The sequence below is a fragment of the Capsicum annuum genome, chromosome 1 (genome assembly GCF_002878395.1).
Source record: "Capsicum annuum cultivar UCD-10X-F1 chromosome 1, UCD10Xv1.1, whole genome shotgun sequence".
Lineage (NCBI taxonomy): Eukaryota > Viridiplantae > Streptophyta > Magnoliopsida > Solanales > Solanaceae > Capsicum > Capsicum annuum.
Genome location: NC_061111.1, coordinates 109,220,654 through 109,239,540, shown reverse-complemented (window position 1 = coordinate 109,239,540; position 18,887 = coordinate 109,220,654). Strand labels below are relative to the sequence as shown.

General features: G+C 33.0%; 2 pseudogenes; both read right to left on the bottom strand.

Moving 5' to 3' along the window:
- Positions 1 to 3,180: 3,180 nt before the first annotated feature.
- Positions 3,181 to 7,239, bottom strand: LOC107855409 (annotated as a pseudogene).
- Positions 7,240 to 8,155: 916 nt separating this feature from the next.
- On the bottom strand, positions 8,156 to 16,056 carry LOC107855416 (annotated as a pseudogene).
- Between the last annotated feature and the right edge of the window lie 2,831 nt (positions 16,057 to 18,887).

The window sequence follows — 18,887 nt, the reverse complement described above, 5'->3', positions numbered from 1 at the left end:
ATAAAATAACCCAACCGATCTTATCTATATATTCTATTTTTTCACATCATACTTACTTACCTAAGTATACATTTAAACTACCTTCAAATTCCATATACAACAATGAATCTATAATTATAACTTATTGGCTAATCTAACTATTTTCATTCACAACCTATAAGAGGCTTCTATAACCACCATGACTATTCACTCTAGGCTCCTTCCGAAGTTTTGAATAGATAACAATCACAGCCAAACACTTCCTCTATCGAATACCTTACAATCTACCAATATTACCACCATATTAGTCTATCAATATAAAATGATAAATCATCCCTCAATATACAGTTATACAACTAAAAATATTTATTTACACAAAACAAAAGTCTCCCTCACTCTGACTTCTAACCTTGTGACTTTATATCACAAACTTCTTGGCCCAGTCTCACTATCAATAGGTCATGACACTTTAATATATATTACCACTCAGGTGGAAATACAGTTCCAACATTCTGCTACACAGCATTCCCTGCAACAAGAATTTTTAAACGGATTGGATACACTTAATACCTCAGGTTAAAAAGCACGATTTTATCAGGATCAAAGTTTACAATTGAATTAATACACCTTGAAGAACTAACGGACTCCTCTCAAGTCCTTGCATAAATTTATAATCCTTTATGACTCAATCAGGAAGGACCATACCATTTAGATTTTAGACTTCTGCACTTGAATTACCTCAATAATGTGACATATCTAAGAATATCAGAGTAAGAAAGGAATTGGGAAAACTTTACTTTCGTGTGGGAGACATCATAGCGTGAACTAGAGTATGAAAAAGGAAAATTCTAACTCCATAGAACGAATTAGAACAAGAAGAAAGAGAGATATTCCTAAACACCTTGTACCCTTCTACATATAAGTGTGGCACACTACACACCCATAAATACAAATCTACCCAATGAAATTTCACAGACACCCTTGGACCATGAACCATGCTATGATACCAAGTTTGTCACGACTTGAGCCAGAGCTCTAGCCGTGATGGACATCCCAAACCATGGAGATTCGGGCACCCTTCTATATCTAGTAATTATGAACAATACTTGAATAATAAAGAAAGGATGCCAAAATATAATAAATGGAATCATGGTAATATTCTGAGTCCTGTTTAAAAATACGTAAATAAATTTATCAATATCTAGACAATATCTTTTTCAGTCTATAAAATCTCTACTACATATGACATCAAGAAGTTGTCTAAATCTGGGATAAGGCCCCCAGTGGACCTAAACTAAAATAAATAACAAGTGACTGAAAAGAAATAGGCTTTCCAAAATAGAGAAGGCTCACCCACTGCACACTTCATTTCTGCCTAAATAATTTTACGGCTTAGCAGAACCTCTAGACTAAGCCTCAGACCCTTAAATATAGGGGGTCAATACAATTGTACCGGTATGCATAGCAATCCAAAATAATGAATTTATACATATATAACATAGGTGAGAGAAATTCATAAAATATTATGCATGAAATAGTTTGAAATACATTGGCCATCTCAAATGCTTTTAAAACAATCTTATAAATACAACTTTATGCTTTGTATAACTTTTGAGCTAGTTGGTATACCCTACAACTCTGAAATTCCATGGGCAATATGGAATCTTTCCTTGACTCAACAGCTAAGACCCCAGCTCATGTTTGCCGCAGGAGTTAGAGACTCTGTCTCTGATATGCCACAAGGCACTAGGCAAGCGTATGATCCCTCTTTGGGACGTAATGAAACCCATATCGGCAAAATATGGTTTTGGGCTAGGAGTTATTTGAACTCATGCCTTCTTCGGGAAACCACCTAAACCTCTTGAAGCCCATTACATGCATTCTCTTAAATCAAGTCTGAAACTCTTACTCTGTTATGGCATTCATTTATATGGTATCGTCATACCATTGACTTGTAAGTCAAAACTCTAAGCCATAAAATATCATATTATAAACTCTTTTTTCAAAACTTAAAGTTTAGACCACCATACTTCAAATAATTCAAGAAGATTCGTACTTCAAAACATTTGTCAAATTATACAAAGAATCTCTCTTTTCAACATCTCAACAAACATGTGGTGGTCATGTATTTTTGACAAACCATGCAATTCTTTCATTATATATTTTTCAATATTTATCAATATGTGAAACCCTATATCTTCAATTCAAAACCATAATCAAATCATAAAAAATAATCAAGACATTTGTGTCATGCTTCTCAAAAATGTATTCAAAGTAATCCATATCATACGAAAAGAATGGAAAATCATAGAAAGAGAGGGATTCTATATATTCGTGCTCTCAATTAAATATTCAAACCCAATTTCATACATACATATATACAAGTACAAATAAATTTGGGGAAAAGGCCTCAAGACTAAAACTTTATCATCAATAAGGTTTCATAATACATAACTCTAACTGTCAATCCAAAACCCCTTTGTAAGTTTAGGATTTCTAAACATGTATTCATCATTAAATCAATTTCACCATGCCCATGTAGTTTTAGAAAAAACCCTATGTACCTTAAATTACAAGGTTTAAAAAGGAGGACTCGAATTTTCATTTGTCCCTTGGAAAACTTGAACTTGAATGTTGATTCTTGATTCCTTATTCTTGGGGAAAACCCTAATTTGATCTTATTTTGAGAGTGAAGAAGGAAGTTTTTTATGTTGCAACTGATGGGAATTGATTAATAACGTGTTAGGGCGTAATTAAATCCATTGGAGAGGGTTTTTGAAGAGGAAAATTACCAAAACAACCCTAAAAAAAATCTCGTTTTTGAGCTTCGGGAGGGCCGACAGACCGTCACGAGCCCGACAAATCATCCCCAGAACCATCATTATATTTTTAGTGACCGAGTCACTATTTTTGGGGTGACGATCCCCATGATGGACCATCACGGGCCTGACGGACCGTCGGCCAGGCCGTCACTCCTTAGGTAGCCTAACACCTTAGTGTAAAATGGGTATAACTTTTTACCCTGCTATCAGATTAAGGCAAAACCAATGGTGTTGGAAAAAAGATTCAAAAAAATTTCATTTGATATATAGTAGGCTCTCTAATTCATTATATACAAAAAGTTATAATCGATTGAATTTGATTCAAGTTTAAACGCTCACCAAAACTCAATCGATAGAAAAGCTTTCAACTCATCCTTGAGTTAAGGGACCTCTATGATCTCAATTTATGCTCAACTAGATTACCATACTACATAATTTATTAACACACTAAATTCACATCGGATTTAAGGCTTTTGGAACTTTACGCATAGAAATCACAATGTACGTTCTAGCCCAAAATGCAGGGTGTTACAGTAGGCAAATGCCTAAGAGCATATTACAAATACTCAAATACAACAAGGAATGAAAGAATAACTTGATGAGCTATCAGTTCCCGGTTATTAAAAGAGTCTTTGATTCATAGCTTTAGAAACATATTTAGTTGTAAGAATAAGGAGGCTTGGTTTTCTTGTTGAGGGAGATGAGCAATATATAGTATGATTCAAGAAAACATAGGAGAGATACCATTAGCTGAGACCAAAGGGTGGCCGCAGATTTTCACCAACTTTTGTACTTTGCGCCAACTATGACAGTTGACTGTGCTAGTGACAGGTGACCCCAACCTGTTCCCTAAGTGGTAGCAGCTTTGACATCACAAATTCTCCAGAAAACAGGTCCTAACATATAATTAGTCAATCATCAAAACTATGGACGTAACAAATTGGCATAAAACAACTAACATGATAAGGCTGATGGGAAGGTGATCCACGATGTACTAAGGTATGTTATTTCCTAGCATATTTTATGGATAGAGTAAAGATGATTGATAACATAAATTTTCTACATTCTTGAATTTGATGTTAAAATTTCAAGGTAAGACGATGTCCATGGTAGTTGACTAAGTTGGAGTGTTGCTGACTAGATGGCTAACATAGATTATGATATATAATACGAAATACTTGGAGAACTTGTGTGTGGAAAGGCACGTGAATTGAAATATTCAATACTTTTGAATTTTCTAAAGGCTTAACAAGTTAAAGCACTCAAGGTATAGATTATAAAATAACTTTCAAAATCCAAAGAAAAAAAGGGTGTGTGTGATGGGTTGCTTGTACCCATAAATATCCGAATTTATCTAAAATTTGGATAGTATGCCATGTCAATTCCTGCTCATAGGATTTCCTAGATTAACTAATAAATCATAAAGATTAGGTCAAAACATATTAGAGAAACGTTGCAAGGAAAACAACTTGCCTCCACAATGTGCTTATTAGAACGTCAAACCGATCGTCAAAAGGGAGACCAAAAATCAGAAGCAAGAATTTGAAACTACAGTGAGTAAAGTACTTACCTAAGGTTGTCCATAAGAACCGGGTGCAAGGTAAGCCAAAGGGTGCCCATAGAAACTAATTTCTTTTTGAGCACCAGGCATACAAGAAAAGCACATTGTGGTATTGGTGAAAGTTTTGTACAATATCCAACTTGATGTCTGACATAATATATAATTTTTTGGAAGAAAAGGGTCAGATGTTGCAATGAAGAGATCCCAATGTAGGATCACGAATTGAAAATGAACATTAGTCGTGAGATGCCATTAATTACCTTAATCCCGAAAAACTTGAGTGCTAATTCTGAAATGAAAGATGTGTAGATAGCTTCAAGTGAGTTTTTCTTCCGATCAATAGTTGCCTTAGCTCCTCTGATATAATCTAACGGGTCATCTTGTAAAGCAATTTTAAAGGGTAGAAGAAGAAAACCAACCAAATTTCCCCACTTCGCCTCAGTGTCTTTTTTCATCATGTCAGCTAAAGCCTATTTGTTAATTAAACATGCAAGAAATCCACAAAGAATATTAATAACTTCACTTGAAGTATATGAGCTAAGAAATTCTAAGTGATAATCAAAATTAAAATTGATGTCATTACTTGAATTCCAACTGACGGTCTTAGGTTCATAAGAATAGCTGATCTAAGTCTGATGTACATGGAAGATTATTGTTCTTCTCTGTTGCTCCCCTGTCTTTCTTGCCCTCACCTGCAAATTTTTGCATAAAAGATAACCGCCATAAAATTTTCTGGATGAACTATGATTTTCTAATAATATTTTTGGATTTAATGTATGAACATTTTATACTGATTGTGTAAAGAAGATAAAGATAATTTACATTATATGTGTACATTTACTTATTTTAGTAGGTTGTTTGATTACCTTTCAGATTAAGTAGTTCAGCTTTTTGTACAACTAATTAGTTTTGGAGCTTGATTCTCTTACTGTATCAAACATATGCTAAAGAATCAGTATTTTAATAATTATAAGCTTAAGGAAGTTGATAGATGACAATAGATAGATTTTATCCCAAGCAAATGTTGAGATAGATGGCAAATGGTTTAGCCAAGCATGGTACCTCTCTAGATGAAGCAACCACTATGTGTACCTTCCAGGAATTTCCTGCAAATATTGTCGAGGGTCTTTCCAAATTGATAATTGTGGGTATTTTCTGGTCTAATAATCAATTATAATAAAATTTACAACACGTAGCAAAAGTTTGAGATGTGTCATATTGACCTAATAAGGAAAAATATTTTATCAGGTACTAAACAAATTATTAAAAAATCGATCAAAGACATTAAAATTTTAGTAAGAATTGAGTGAGTTTAATTATGTCTAGTTTCATAGTCCATTTTAGCCATACTGATTCCTATTCAAATAATTTTTTGATCAGTAATTAACCCGCGCATTTATTAACACAGTTTGTTTAGACCCACACAAATTCAGCCTAACAGACTCATTGGACAACCGATTAATTGCTCTTGCTCTAATTGTATCTTATAGGAGCCTAAATGGGTATGGAGCAACTCAGGTTATTTTGCTCATGTAATATCTTTTTCTGGTAAAGTATACATATGTGCAAGATGGAAAACAATTCTTTGTTTAAAAACACAGGTTAAAGAAAATAGAAGTATAAAAATCATAAAATCTTAGTAGTCTTAATACATGAGACAGAGACTCACCGTATCTCCTATTAAGATAGATAGAAAAACCAGCTTGTGTTACTCCCAAAGCGACACCAGTTATTGTCTGTGCAAGAAATGACAAAGTTCAATACATTTCAAAATTAAACAGAAAGGGGAATCGGTATGAGAAGTGAGGGATTTTGCTACAACGTAACGAACGTAGAATTAATAATTTGTTTGGACTTACCATATTCAATGCATTTTTCACCAATTTCATATCGTCAAGACTTACTTTCCTATAAACAATTCGCCTAGGTTTAAACTCAGAACCAGGGCTACTCTTAATCGGCGTAGTTGTGTCCTTCAAGAACATAGTTGTGGCCATTAACTTGAACACATCCAGAAACGTGCACCAAAATAATTTCATAAAAGACCAAAATTTTTTAACATATGGCCACAATCCCTTGGTGGAATGATTTGTAGGATAAAAGCCTCCTCTTATTTTGATTAATAGTTGGAACTTTATTTAGATTTGCAGTTTGGCGAGTACAAACCAGCAGAAGGGAAACAAGAGAGGTGACATCTCCAAATGAATGGTGGCATCGTAAAATGCTAACAGACTCAGCATCAGATGTTTTGATGTTAAGAAGATGGAGATCCCACATGGTGTTTCCTGCAGGCTTTGTTCATCCACTTCTGTTACCACAATGTGCTTATCTAAGTTCACCTTTGTCCACACCCATTTCATTTCTCCATTATTTTTCTCATCCATCACCTTGCTTAATTTCAACATATTGCATTTAAGAAGCATATACTTATTATTATGATTTAAGGCATATGAAGTCTTTTTTATGTTTAATAATTCTCCCTTTTTTGGTCAACAATATTTATATATTGAACTAACCTTGGAAAAGTACACTAGATTTTGGTACCTGAAGACTGGAGAAACGGGGATGCTTAAGCAAAGTATGGACCAAATTCTCTATAATTTTTTGAAAGTTGATTCTTGATTTGATGCCCATAATAGCTACAATGTGGACGTTGAAGTTGGGCTCGTGAAATAACCGTGCCGATGGACTCAATAGCCCTTCTTCAGCTGCGTCAATGTCTTTACCCTGGGTTTCAATTGGTTTCAGACACAGTTTTCTCCGTGTTGTGAACTCCATAATGATGTCTAAGCTTTTAGAGAATTAATTTTGTTATATTCTTACGGAAAATGAGTTTTCGTTGCTTCGCATATATAGGTTTGGATAACAAAAATAGCTTTAAATTTTGTCTTACGTTTGATAGTTGTCTCTCACATATGCAAGATGACTGATATTGGGATATTGGCATATAGCTGAAGGTTGATGGTTGTGCAATTAATACAGCAATTGTGTCAGGTCAACAAAAAACAATAATTTTTTTGATTTATTTGGCTAAGATTAATTTTGCTTTGGAGACGGAGTTGGTATTGGTTTTAATTCGAAGTTGTTTTCTGGCTGTAGAAACAAAAAGAAACATGTACCTACAAATTTAAATTATATAAGACTAGTCCGTATGAAGCCATGTACACTCGATCGATGGGAAGGAAATTCAATTGATATCGTTTGCAAATAGAGTAAATAAATTTGCTTTTATATACATACAATCATGCATATATTAGAATTTCTTGATGTACGAGTAATACATAGTATAGTTGCAAACGTTGATCAAATTAAATGTTACTCTTTTCTGCCTCATGCAACTTCAAACCACAATAATTGTTTGCCAGACTTCTAACTATCAAACAAAATTTCATCTTCAAATCAATCACCCAAATCAATGATTTCAAGTCATGATTTCAAATTCACGTCAAAATACCTCTTTTATATTTTTTAAAAGAAATTTACATTAGAAAATTATGTAAAAAAGTATTGTAGGTCACCCTTATTGTCGGCTTAAAATATTTCAAAGCAACATAAATAAAATCACGATAAAAGAAAATTTTATTTGACTCTTAAAATTTGATAACAAACACTTAAATTTGAAGATAGGAATATTTTATTCAAATTTCAGGCTCTAGTGGTGATTAAAAAAACTCGTAACCTAATCTGCCTTTATTTTTTTCTATTCTTAGATAAACTTGTAATTTTTCATGCAACTTCAAGATCTAACTGCCAACTACTCCCTAATTTTTTTGTCGTGTCACAACAACATTTTCTACTTATGGCAAAGACTTGTTTCTACCACAGCATCCTTATAAGCTTTAGCAATTGTTCAAAATCGTCCAACAATTGACGTGGATCAGGAATCATCATTTCATCTACATATAGAACAATAGTCATCTTTTTTATATAGCTTTGACAATTAATCATCAATGCCTGAAATCAAGATGTGGGCATATAATTAAAGAGCAAAACAGAAAATTATAATACAACTTCCAAAGTAACCAAAATAAAAAATAAAAAATAGTGGTGTGGGTTAGTTTGCTTGTCACCCATGAGTATCCGAACTCGGCTAAAATTTGGATTGTGCGCCATGTCAATTATTACTCGTAACTTTTTCGAATTAAACCAGTAAATCATAAAGATTTAGTCAAGCAAGTTAGTGAAATTATTCTAAGACACGTTAAAACACACTCCCACACTCTGCCTATGGAAGATGAATACGTAAAAATACCAGAAGCAAGAAATTGAAACTAGTACGAGTGAAATACTTACATGAGGTTGTCCATAAGAACCTGGTGCAATGTAAGCCAAAGGGTGCCCAGAGAAGCTAATCTCTTCTTGAGGACCAGGCATACAGGAAAAGCACATTGTTGTATTGGTGATAATTCTGTGTGATATCAAACTTGATGCTTGAAATTCATATATTTTTATCCACAGAAGAAAAAAGGGTCAAATGTTGCGATGAAGACATATGTAGGATCAAGAAATGAGAATGACCATTAGTCGTGAGATGCCATTAATTACCTTATTCCCAAAAAGCTCGAGTGCTAATTCTGTAATGAAAGATATGTATATAGCTTCAAGTGAGTTTTTCTTCCGATCCATAGTTGCCTTAGCTTCTCTAATATAATCTAACGGGTCATTCCGTAATGCAATTTAAAGGGTAAAAGAAATAAACCAGCACAATTCCCCCACTTTGCCTTAGTGTCTTTGTCCATCATATCAGCTAAATCCTATTTGTTAATTAGACATGAAAGGAAGTCCAACAAGAATGTTAATAACTTTACTTTAAGTATCTAAGCTATGAAATTTTAAGTGCTTATTAAGATTGGAATGGATGTCATCACCTGAATTCCAACTGGCGGTATTAGGTTCATAAGAATAGTTGTTCTAAGTCTGATGTTCATGAAACGATTATTGTTTTCCTCTATAGCTCCCCTGTCTTTCTTGCCTTTCTTTCCCCCACCAGCAAAATATTGGATAAAAATTTTGATGAACCAAGTAATTCTTTTTGGGGACATCTTTCTACATTTTATACAGATAGTGTAATGAATATAGAGAGAAATTTACTTGTCTTAATAGGTTGTTTACTACACCTTTCAATTAACTATTTTAGCTTATTAATTTGATAAGTGGTAAATTGTTAGTCTAGTAATCAGATAGAATAAATATAATCTATTTGTAAGTTAATGTATAGAAGTAGAAGATATGGTTGCACTAGTATTGTATAGGAACATCCACGTGTATGAGCAACCCAGTTTTTTTTGTTAATGTAATATCATTCTTCTGGTATAATACAAATACATGTGCAACATAGGAAAAAAATTCTTTCGTTAAAGAACAATGGGTAAAGAAAATTAAAGTATTAACATATTAACGTCTACATACCATATCTCCTGTTATGGTAGATGATAAACCAGCTTGTGTTACTCCTAAAGCGACATCAATTACTGCCTTTCTATAAAAGAAATGAAAAAGTCCAATAACAACTATTAGCATCTATATTTCAAAAGCGAAGAGAATGGGAAAACAAAGACAAAGAAAATAGAATCAATTTGTTTGGAGTTACCATATTCAACGCATGTTTCACCAATTTCACATCGTCAAGACTTACTGTCCTGTAAACAATGATGTTAAACTACTTTAATACAATACTCATATACATACATGGAATCCATTGAAGTAGAGAAGAAAAGAGAGGAAGGAACTTATTATTCAATTGTGAAGCTGTTATAATGAGGAATGCATGGTAGTTATTTACAGACTCACATGTTTGTCACATGAGCTTCTCGAACATTCCTAACTAACTCTAACAACTTGAACAACTGACTCAATCAACAACCACTAACTTCACTAACTAACTTGGCTAACTAACTCATTTCATTGAAACAGTAAAACAATTCTAATGCAATAGTGATCCGTTAATTGTAAACTTGAGCTATCAGGTCAACTAACTCGATCAACTAATGTGATCAACCAACTCATTTTAGCAGTCCCCCTCAAGCTGAAGGGTGCAAAATATTTAGCGCACCAAGCTTGCTCATAAGGTTTAGATATTGGTCTTGACTCAAACTTTTAGCAAGAATGCCAGCAACTTGATGGTTGGTTAGAACATACACAGGTTGGATCAATCATTCCTTGATGTTGTGTCTAATGAAGTGACAGTCAACTTCAATATGCTTTGTCCTCTCATGAAAAATGGGATTAGCTGCCAGCTGAATAGCAGACTTAAAGTCACTGAACACTGTGATAGGCTTGCTGATAGACACATTCAGTTCTGAAAACAAACCCTCCAACCATGTTATTTTTCTTCAGTTGAACTTCTGGATACCGTGTGCTGCTTCTTTGACTTCCATGATATCAAGGAACCACAAAATTGCACCACATACCCTGTAATAAATCTTCTTGTATGTGGGTATGCAGCCTAGTCTGAATCACACTAGCACACAAGCTCAGTAATAGGTTATGCCCTAAGACAAACACCTTGTCCTACAGTTCCTTTTAAGTATCTTACAACCCTATTTATAGCTTCCAAATGACGCTTCTTAGGTTGTTGCTTGAACTATCTTAAAGTTTTTACTGAATAACTAATGTCTGGTTTTGTAATATTTGCATGTATTAGGTTCACAACCAACCATTGATAGGATGTGATATCTGTAAGGATAACATCTTCTATAATTCCTACTATCTCATCTACTTCTACTAAAGTCAACCTGGCATTGGTTTCCATTAAAGTAAGAGCTGGTTTGGCTCCAACAAGTCCCGTGTCAGTAATAAGCTCCAAAATTTACTTCCTTTGATTTAATATAACTCCTTTTGTAGACCTCAATACCTCAATGCCCAGAAAGTACTTTAGTTCCCCAAGGTATTTGAGTTTAAATTGCTGATATAGTATTCCCTTTACCTCATTTATCATAGAGTCATTATTTCTTGTAACAAAAAGATCATCCACATACACCAATATGACAATCATTCCCTCTGGTTTCTTTAAAGTGAAAATAAATTAATCATATATGCTCTAAGAAAAGATTTACTTAAGTAAAGCAGTAGTAAGCTTAATGATCCACTGCCTTGAGGCATGTTTAAGTCTATACAAGGACTTAACTAATCTACAAACCTTGTGTGACCCTTCTTTTTTGAATCTATCTGGCAATTTCATGAACACTTCCTCATCTAAATCACCTTGTAAAAAGGCATTGTAGACATCCATTTGATACATGCAACAACCTTTTGAAATTGTTAGGGCAATGACACTTCTTATAATAACCATTTTTGCCATAGGTGAAAAAGTATCATTATAGCCCAATCCTTCTTGTTGACTGTATCCTTTATCTACTAATCTTGCTTTGAATCTTTCCACATCTCCATTAGCTTTATACTTGATCTTGTATACCCATCTTGATCCTATGATATTCTTATCTTATGGCATGTCAACCACATCCCAAGTATGATTATCTTCAAGATTCTTAACCTCTAATTTCGTAGCTTCAATCCACAAATATTCTTTAGGGTGTATAATCATCATTTCTCCTTGCCAATCCCCTTCACCTTGCCAGTGGAAGGTCCTGAAATACACAAAAATCAATGTAGAATGATATAAAACATGAAAGTTGTTTAGTCATTTTTTACACTGACAATAGATTGAGCTTGAAGTCAGGGACAAACAACACATCTCTAATAGTTTCATCATTTAGAATTTGTGCTTTTCCAATGAGTGAAATGCCTACCTTGGCTCCAGTAAGGAGATTTACCATTTCTTTTTCTGTGTTAACTATCTTATGACACTGTAAAAAGACATATTTATGTGCTACAATAGGGTGTATTGCACCCGAATCTATTACCCATTTATGTGGAACAATATGTGTTGATAAACAAGTAACTACACTTGGCATGTTGACCTATTTGGAATTATGTGCTTCTTTATTCATCAATTCTATGATCTGTCCGTACACTTCATCTGAGAAACCTTATGTATTGGCTATTACAAGATTGTTATTGTCATTTCTCCCTTTGCTATTAGATGAACCTGCTATACTTGTATCTCTTCCTGACTAATTCCCAGTAATGTTATGGGCTGAAAACTCATTATTAGATTGACCAGTTGCCTGGTATCCATATCCACCAAATCTTTCATGAGATTGATTATTGGTGAAGGACTAATGTGATCCCCTTAAATTTCCATTGTAATCCCTTTCTTCTTATAATTTCAATATGCAGGATATCCTATTAACTTATAGCAAGCACCTCTTGTATGTCCACTGAGATAACATTAATCACACCTCTTTCCTTTATAGCCTTAATTACCATGACTAGTTTCCACAAATTTTTTGGTTACCTGCATAACAATGGGATCAGTCTTATCAATGGTTACTGCAACACAAGCTAGCTTTTGAATTTTATCATCCACTATCATTGCATATTCTAGGTTAAGAGTAGGTGTCATCCCTTTCATGAGTATCTACCTTTTAGCTTAATCATAAGAATTATTCAACCCACTCAAAAACTGTATCAACCTCAGTTGGATTAAATGATCTGCATAGTCTTTAGATTTAGCATAATTAAAAAATGATGTTGGAATCACAACATCATATTCACACCAGAGAGTCTTCAGTTTAGTAAACTATGTAGAAACAAAATCAGTTCCTTGATAAAGATTATTAATTTCTGTGTGCAGCTGATACAATCTCATTATATTAACTTTTTCAAACCTTTTCTTAAGATCCTCACACAGTTCAAATACACTTGTAGTAGACACAATGCCACTCAGCAACTTAGCACTTACTGAACTCATCTGTCAAGACAACACAACTGAATTATATGTTTTCCATTGCTCATGTACGTCCTCTCTGTATACATCCTTACTACATGTGCCAGTCACAAAACCATATTTTTTTCCCTAGTAATACAATTTTCATGGATCTACTCCAGATTCCATATTTTCTTAATCCAATCAGTTTAATTGGGACGAATGCAGGACCAACAACATCTGATTCTCCCAAAAACAAAGGATCTGTAGGATTAATTTTAGGTGCCATTACACTTTCACTCTGAAGCCTTCCAACTTCATCTAAAAAAATAGAGATCTGATTTTTCTATATTGCTCCCAGAACATAATCCAAAAATAGAGCAATAATACAATATACATGCTTCTTTAAACCTCCATGGATTGATGCTCTGATACCATGCTAAACTACTGTAATAAAATGCTCACATACCCATACAAATCTATTGAAGTAGAGAAGAGAAGAGAGGAAGAAACTAAGAACTTATTATTCAATTGTGAAGTTGTCACAATGAGGAATGCGTGGTAGTTATTTATAGACTCACATGTTTGTCACATGAGCTTCTAGAACATTCCTAACTAACTTTGACAATTTTCTTTAATAACTTGAACAACTAACTCAATCAGCAGCTACTAACTTCACTAACTTGACTAACTAACTCATTTCAATGAAACATTAAAACAATTCTAATGCAACGATGATCCGCTAATTGTAAACTTGATCTATATGATCAACTAACTCGATCAAATAATGTGATCAACCAACTCATTTTAAAAATTAGCCTAGGATTACACTTTGAACCATAGGTATCCTTGATCGGTGTAATTGTGTCCTTCAAGAACATAGTCATGGCCATAAACATCAATACATCTACCATTGTGTGCCAAAACAATATCATAAAAAAAATAAATTTTGGTAACATATCATTGCAATCCCTTAGTGGAAATCTCGGAGGAATTAATAGGCCTCTTTTTATATCTAGGAATAGTTGGTACTTTATTCATATCAGCAGTTCGGCGAGTACAGGCCAGCAGAAGGAAAATAGGAGAGGTTCCATCTCCAAGTGGATGATGGCATCGAGAAACGCTAATATCCTCAGCATCAGATGCTTTGATGTTAAGAAGATGGAAATCCCACATAGGTTTCGATTTGTCAAGAGAGGTCTTGCTAAGATTCTGAATATAGTTCTCGACAAATTTGTCTGGTAATTCCTGTAGGATTTGTTCATCTTGTTATGGTATCACAACTTGATTATCTATGTCCATCCTTTTCCGCATCCACTTTTCCTCACCAACCACCTAGAATGAATGAAACATACAATTTAAGAAGGCGTATTAAGATTTGCTTTTTAACAATTCTTCCTTGTTTTGGTTGACAATAGATATGTATTCAACTTGCTAAGAAAAAGTACAGTAGATATGTTCATTAGTACTTGTAATTTACTTTTTGGTTACAATCAAGTGCAATATATGTTTTTATGTGTTTACTAGTTTGATAGCAGTAAGATATCCATTCATCATCTTTTACATCTACTCATCTCAGGAAAGTTAATATAAACAATGTAATTCCTTTGTTCAGTTTGTTTATCAAGTTTAGTAAGATATCCATTCATCATCTTTTACATCTACTCATCTCAGGAAAGTTAATATAAACAATGTACTTCCTTTGTTCAGTTTGTTTATCAAGTTTTGATTTGACACAAAATTTAAGAATATAAATAAGACTTTAAATTTTATAGGTCTAAACTAAAATAGCAAAATCAAACTAGTCATTTAATTTACTTTTATGATCTTAAACATGTCATGTAGAAAAAAATTATTAAATAATTCCCCCCCCCCCCCCCCCCCCAAAAAAAAAAAAAATACATATTCTATATTAAATAGACTAAAAAGTGGAAAAAAGACTAACAAACCTATAATATAATATATTAAAAGTGTGAAGGGGCCTTAAAATTTTTGTTTGAACTTTTTGCTATTCATTAAAAGTCTTTACTTTAGATAAAATTATTTTTTTGCTATTTTTTCCTAATATTTAAAGATTAAAAATTCATTAAATATATTTATGGTAAAATCTTACCTTATTAGAAGTCATTTACTTTTTTCATTAGTTTAAAATTCTACATCAACTAAATTTGATTTTAAAAAATCTAAAAATGTATATAAAAGCGTTAGAATAACAAGAATTGATGAAGTACCAAATTTTTAAAAGTTTTAAATTAGTAATAAGAATGTAATAAAAGATAGTGCAAAGATTTGACCTTAAAAATAAGAAAAAATTTTAAACATAAAAAGAATAATTGTACAACAAATATAGTTCAAATTGATACATTTTTCTTAGCCTCCGATGACAAGGGAAAGGGGTACTCTATGATAAATGCAAAAGTTATGATTCACCAACCAGTCGAAACTTCTTATGGTAAAATATGTGTTTACATTAGTATACTAAAAGTGTGAAGGATCTTTGAAAAGTGATTTGAACTTTTTACACTTCATTAAAAGTTTTCGCAATAGACAAAGTTATTTAATTTTAAACAATTAAACATTATACGTGTGAGGCACGTGCGGTTAAACTCGTCAAAATAAAAGTATGTAAAAGATTACTTCACTTGAAAAAATAGATCTCTGGAATTAAATTTAACATTCGGCTGTTGAGGTACCTGCAAGCTGGAGAAATGAGGATGCTTAGCTAAAGTATGAACCAAATCCACTTTGAAAACTTTAGGGTTGATTCCTAATTTGCAGCCAATAATAGTTAGAATATGAATGTTGAAGTTAGGCTTGTGAAATAGCCTTGCTAATGGACTCAATTGCTCTTCATCAGCTACTTCAATGGATTTATAATTAGTTTCAATTGGTTTCAATCCCAGTTTTCTTCGTCTTATGGACTCCATTGTTATAACGATCTTCTGGTAAATGAGTTTTGGTTTTTCCATATGTATAAGTAGCAAAGAACTAAAGTAGATTTTAATTTTGTCTTACACATATGCAAGATGGCCAGTATCGGGATATAGGTTTATAGATGAAGGTTGATGGTTGGATATATAGGTATATAGATGAAGGAATCAGGTTATGTAATTAATGTTATGATTTGAGACTGAAGATAATTATCAATGCAACAATTAATGTGCTTATTTTTGTCCAAAAAATTCAGTTCATTATTTTTGTTTTCGGTTCCAATTTGAATGTTGCTTCCCACCGATCGACACAACAAGTTTATCATAGGGTTTTGCAGAAGGATTTAGACAAGTGGCGTAAAACCTGATATTACATGCAACTTCAAAACTAGGACTCCTCTGACTCATTTTAATTGGCACTTGACATTCGTTTAAAATAAATATTTATTAAAGATTTAATTTACTAAATTAATTTCATCATTATGACTTAAAATTAATGTTTGACTATGTCACGCGTCACACCGACAACCCATATATGACACGCACCCGATACTATTACTAGTATGATAGAACGTTCTAGCATAACATGTAGTATACAACCGGCATGAAAGAATACAATGAAATTCATATGAGATTAAGATAAGATTCCTTAAAGAAGAGATACTTTCATCAAGGTTTGTAACACTGCTTAATATTTAACAAGACCAATAGACATGATAAATGAAAACTAAAAATTACAAAGTTTGTTTGACAGCTACACCAACCTATGAAGCATCTAACAACCAATAATATTAAAGAAAAATATAAAGAAATTAGCATATCTCATTCGACCACTAGGTAGAAAAAAGGCTCACCAATGGAAGAAGCTAGAGATCCTAATGATGCACTTGGTCACATACTTGAGAGTCAAAACCTAAATTATGAAATGATGTTTCGCTAGAGACGGTCGATATGTGGAATGTATTGGTATGTAAAAACTTTCCACGAAAATAATAAAGCAAAAGATTTTCAATGTAAATAAATTTCAACTTTAAGTGTAGATAGGTTGGAAAAGTGCAAGAGTATAGACTAAATTAATAGTTGATAAAGTAAGGTAAATTTAATTTTTTTGGTTATTTATGGGAGAGTGAACCATTACAAACCACCATGTGAGCGCATAAAGTCTTATCTCATTCCGATCAGCTAAGCCATCCTATACCTTATCAGGCATAGGACATGACATGACATAATTTACTAGCAAGTATCCATAGTTGGCCCCTTTTTGGGACGCATGAAAAAGAGAGCCATCTGACTTGCGGAATAATCTCTATCTTATGTCAGCAAACATAGTTTTGGGCATTTGTCATTTAAACTAATGCTTGTACGGTCAGCTAACTAAGTACCTTATGCTCATGATGTTATATTATTTATTTATGTACAAAGTGTTGGTCATATTGAACTCATGCTCATAGTTTAGCCTTTTTACATTCATGTACATAATTTAGCCTTTTTGAGCTCATGCTTATAATTTAGCCTTTTTATGCCCATGCTCATATTTTTAACCTTTTTAGGATCATGTTGGAAATGCAAACACTGTGGGTTTATACATAATGGTTTATTATGGGAACAAGAAAGAGGTTGTATATTAGGATGTCATACTACGTTATTAGCCTTGGGACATATACTGTGAATGCATTTATTAGCTTTTAATCCATTATATTAGATGGGTCTGAAATCTAAATTAATACCACATTCTTTATGAGATGTTAAACCTATGCATTATACTAAGGTTTCTAAATTTAATTAATTCTTCTTTTACAAAGTTGGAGTGTGAGGGGCATATATGTATCAAGAGGTTCACTCACTTCAATAACAGGTAACTATGCTTCAGTCTGAATAAGTATCACTGAAACTTTATGTTAGAAAAACAACTAAAAATTGGTGTCCTTTAGTTACAAGAAAAATCAAAAAATAGTCATCACAATGACTACAAAACAGGCAGCCATCAACAACCAAGTTCTCAAGTTGAGCGAGTTTTCATTAATGTCAAATTTCAAATCATTATCAATAACCACAAGGTTCATGAAATTCCAATTGTTTCATGATATATGTAGAATTAAAAAATCTCACAATAATTTATAGGATTTAATGAGTTTCACAAAAATTGAAGAGTATTCATGATTGAGAGTGATTTCCCAGATTTTCCAGGAAACTTATGTAAAGAACTAATTTAATGGATAGTGATAAAGAAATTTCAGATTTTTAGAAAACTTATTTAAATCATGTTAAGAGTAATTTATATTGAGAGGAACAATGACATTGCAGAATACATGAAGGGATAGTTCAACATACCTCTAATATTAAAAACTTGAGATTTAAAGAGGAGATGTGAACTTTTTTGTTGAACCAATTCTCTTCAAATTAATTTAGAAGTGTTTGAGAAGAGGTAAGGGGGGTATTCATTGATGGAATATTGAGTAAAATTGATGGATAATGAGGCATGTGAAACTCATAGAGAAGATGATGTGTGAAATTGATAGAGAAGGAGATGTGTGAAACTGATGGAGAAGGAGTTGTATGAAACTAAAGGAGCAGAGGGGTTTTTAACGTGTTAAGTTGAGGTAAAAAGAATTAATGTGCAGAACTGATGAATGAAAAGAGTTTAAAACATGATGGATGATAAAAAATGTATAAAACTGAAAGGGTAAGGGGGAATTTAAACATTTGGGACTAAGTTAAAAAGGAAAGGACTCGCTACTTGCTGCCCTTCTTTCTTCCATTGCACTACTGCGATGATGCATTAAAATCGTCATCTCCCATCTAAGATTTACACCCAAATAACATATATG